Here is a 4,080-nt window from a genome sequence, read left to right on the forward strand (position 1 = left end):
ATAAAGAAACATTAAAAAAATTTTTTTTTAATTTTTTTTTAACGTTTATTTATTTTTGAGACAGAGAGAGACAGAGCATGAACGGGGGAGGGGCAGAGAGAGAGGGAGACACAGAATCGGAAACAGGCTCCAGGCTCCGAGCCATCAGCCCAGAGCCCGACACGGGGCTCGAACCCACGGACCGCGAGATCGTGACCTGGCTGAAGTCGGACGCTTAACCGACTGCGCCACCCAGGCGCCCCTAAAAAAATTTTTTTTTGATGGAGCCGGTGTCGGGGCACCTGGGTGGCTCAGTCAGTTAAGCGTCTGACTCTTGATTTCGGCTCAGGTCGTGATCCCGTGGTTCGTGGGATCGAGCCCTGCTTGGGGATCTCTCTCGCCCTCTCCCTGCCTCTCCCCTGCTCATGCACATACTCTCTCTCTCTCTCTCTCTCTCCAAATAAATAACTTAAGAAAAAATGGAGCCAGTGTCTGTTGCCTTGATCCCCACAGTGATGTAAGGATGAAAAGAGAGCCTCCCTCATAGGGGCGCTCTCAGCGTTCGTCGCAAGCCCTTGTAAAATCCTACTTCCTATTTTACTCCTGTGGCCGTCCCCTGAGCTGTCCTCTCGCTTCTCCCCGGCTGCTCCCGGGCAGGCTTGGCCGGCCTGCTCCATGTTCTGTCCCTCCGTGTGTCCGGGGAATGTTTTCTTGCCCCGTGGTCTCCTCCCAGCTCAGAGAGGAGAGCCCCGGAAGTTATACTTCTCTCGTATGAGTACATTCGTCAGGGACGATGCAGACTCAGAGAGGGCCACTGTTTTGCGAAAACAGAGAAGGAGAAGTTCAGCGGCGTTTCGGCGTCCAAATCTGTGCCAGGTCTGGGGGAGGAAACGACACTCTGGAAACCGCAGAACCTTCCGGGTCTGAGAGCTGCAGCCTTGGGGCCTTGGTTCCTTCACAGGGGGGGTGGGGGTGGGGGGACCGGATCATTGTCTCCTAGCGCAGCTAAGACTGCAGACCCCTTAGGTGCCTGTGGTCTTTACTGAAGACATGGGTGAAGGAGAGGGGGAGGGTTTGGAGCAGGTCTGGGGGCCGGAATGTGAGGGAGGCACAGCCAGGCAGGAGGGCCAGTGGGAAGTGGGCAGGACGTGCCGGGGGCCCAGAATCTGCCTTTCGCTCCAAATAGCATTAAGTTTTATTATTACCCACGGTACTAATGTTAGCTATGACTTACTTGCCACCAGCAGGTGCCAAGCTGTAAGTTACACACTCTGTACCTGCCACCTCATCTAATTTTTATGCTTTCCCTGCGAAGAAGTGATTCATTTTCCCATTTTACAGCTGAGTCATCAGGTTAGGTAACCGGCCCGGTGTCATACCCTAACTAGTCCTGCCAGTGAGCTGGGAATCAAACCTAGGACTTGTCCGGGTCCTTTACTTCAGGAAGGATCTCTGGGAGTCAGGCAAGGAAGCCGGGAACGCAGAGGTAAGGGAAACTCAACCACAACCCTGGAGATTCGAGGCTTGTTCTAAACGCCGTAACAAGGTCGCGACAGAGGGCTGCGAGAGTTCCCAATAGGGCTTGGGGACAATCCAAAGAGGCTTCCTGGAGGAAAGGGCGCTTGAAAACTGCAACTCGCAGAAGAAGGATTTCAATGAGGCGAGAGGAAGTTCTAGACAGAGGGGCCGGGCTTTTGCAGAATGCAGGGTGGGGGAAATTGCAGAAGGCGGCTGTGGTTGGGCCACGTGTGATTCATGGTATATTTGGGCTAAAACGCGGTGTGGGACAGAAAGCTAGATTAAGGCCATACTGATGACAGGACTGCATGTCAGGATAAGGAGCTGGGAACAAGGAGAGGGGACAGGAGACCTGATGGCAAATTTTGCCCCTTTATTCCGTACCGTAGGAAAGGTGCAAAATCGGACAGTTACCGACGATCCTGAATCGCAAGTCGTTCAGAAAGGGCTGAGAAAACCTTAAAATATTCTGCAGGGGTGTTTTGTTTTGTTTTGTTTTTATTTGGTGACACAGCTGAATGTCCTTATCCCAGAAATCTGAGCCGACTTCCGCAAGCCAGGCTGAAGATCAGTGACCAACTCCTTCCCCACTTGCTCGGGTTTCCTACTTGCAAAACTTCACCAGACGACACTGAGAACACATTGGGCTTCTCAGCCTACGCAGAACAGCTTAAAGTGTTTATTCATGAGGGAAGAACTGGGTGCCCCGTGGTCCCTGGGTGGAGGGAGACAGCTCATCTTGAAATGACTCACCCTTGGCCTCCCCAGGCCACATGATACCTTCATTTTCAGTAACAGCCATTTACGCCGCTGATTTGCCTAATGTCACCTGCAAATGCCCCAGTTCCCGAGGCCACTGTGGCCAGAGCTCCCGCTTTGGGCTCGGGTCTGCCGCTGGGCAGTTGGCTTAAAGGGGGAAGGGGCACCCCAGTGACCTGTGGCTACAGCCTTGGGCTCCAGTCTTGCCTCCGCCACAGTTCCCCTGCGTGACCTTGGCAAAGTCCCCTCTCTCTGTGTGCGGCTGTGTCCTCGCCACCACCCGCCTTGAGGGCCGGGCCGGATCGGCCCTCCTGGGAACAGTCACCTCATTCCCTCCTGGGAGGCATCATCGTATCGGAGCACGCCTTACTATCCACGTACACTGGACGTTTCCCTGAAGTCGACTCACTGTTGAGACACAGCAGTGGATGTCACTCGGCCATTTCGGTAAGCCATGCATCATTCGCTATAAATGGACATTCCAGTTAGCTATAAAAATCGTAAGTGACCACCCCCCCCAACCCCGCGTTACCTGCGATCAGTGTTGGTGCCTGCTGGTGGCCGGAGCACACCCGCCTCGGGGTGTGACTTATCCAACGTGTACCGGAAACACCTGCGGAACGAACGAAAAAGGCCGAGTCTAATGCCGTGGGTCGGGGGTGGGGTCTGAGACTGCTTTGCTAACGAGCTCCCAGGAGACGCCGGTGCGGCTGGCCCGGACCCCCACTTTGACTACAAAGGGTCCCTGCAGCTTCCCAGCCCTTACCTTCCGGGCAGGAAGGGGGGGGGGGCAGGTAGCACGCCAACAGAAACAAAGCACCAAAGCCTCTTGCAGACGCTGGAAGTAAAATGCAGAGACCCACATCCCGACTTAGAAGCGAAGGCTTGCTAGAAGAAGAAAGTGCCAGAGAATCGCTATTTCTTTTTTTTTCCTCCTGAATACACGTGTCCTTTACCTTTGCTTGATGCGCCGAGAGCTTCTGTTGTCTCAGCCTAGAGCCTCGGCGGGCCTACCGCTGTGCCTCTCCTCACGGCCGTGCCCTTCGTGCCTTCATTTAAAGACCCAAAGTGGGGGGGGGGCGCCTGGGTGGCTCAGTCGGTTAAGCGTCCGACTTCAGCTCAGGTCACGATCTCGCGGTCCGTGAGTTCGAGCCCCGCGTCGGGCTCTGGGCTGATGGCTCAGAGCCTGGAGCCTGCTTCCGATTCTGTGTCTCCCTCTCTCTCTGCCCCTCCCCCGTTCATGCTCTGTCTCTCTCTGTCTCAAAAATAAATAAACGTTAAAAAAAAAATTAAAAAAAAATAAAGACCCAACGTGGGAAGTCAAAATCAGGCCGGCCCCTGGCCTGTGGCCCCGGGGCCAGGCTCTTGGCGAGAGACAGAGCCCCACGGCTCCTGCAAGCTGGACCGTTCGGGGTTTTCCCTTCTCTGACTCTTCGCCACCTCGCCGTCAGAACCACACATCCACTGACTCACTGTGGCTTCTCGTGTTCATGTCGTGTTTTCCCGGTGGCGAGTCAGAAGCTCGAGCGGTAGACCGGGGGGGGGGGGGGTGGAGGGGGAGGGGCGTGAGGCTGCTCCTCGGGGACACACATGGGGCTGAGGCCACGGACACCTCCTAGGAGAGGGGTGAAGGGGGCAGTTCGTGGTGGCTCTGTCGTGGCCGGGGAGGACCACCCTTGTGCTTAGGATGCAAAACAGGCTCCAGCTGAATGCAGAGTCGTGCCCCTCCCACGCCCGGAGTCAGTCACAGAGCCCCGGCGTCCTCCTTCTCTACCCAGTTGCTGGCAGGTCACCGGGTGGGGGCACCCGGCAGCAATTCCGGGC

The 4,080-nt window shown here is 55.8% G+C and overlaps 1 long non-coding RNA gene across 2 annotated transcripts; it reads right to left on the bottom strand.

Moving 5' to 3' along the window:
* Positions 1–1,977: 1,977 nt before the first annotated feature.
* On the bottom strand, positions 1,978–3,409 carry LOC109500599. Of its 2 annotated transcripts, none has more exons than XR_006600113.1 (2): positions 2,789–3,409; positions 1,978–2,664 (listed from the first exon to the last, which is right to left on the bottom strand). It is a non-coding gene; the product is annotated as an uncharacterized LOC109500599 (long non-coding RNA). The 2 variants fall into 2 exon arrangements; XR_002743338.2 differs by having other exon boundaries at positions 1,978–2,722.
* Positions 3,410–4,080: the final 671 nt, after the last annotated feature.

The sequence above is a fragment of the Felis catus genome, chromosome B3 (assembly GCF_018350175.1).
Source record: "Felis catus isolate Fca126 chromosome B3, F.catus_Fca126_mat1.0, whole genome shotgun sequence".
Classification (NCBI taxonomy): domain Eukaryota; kingdom Metazoa; phylum Chordata; class Mammalia; order Carnivora; family Felidae; genus Felis; species Felis catus.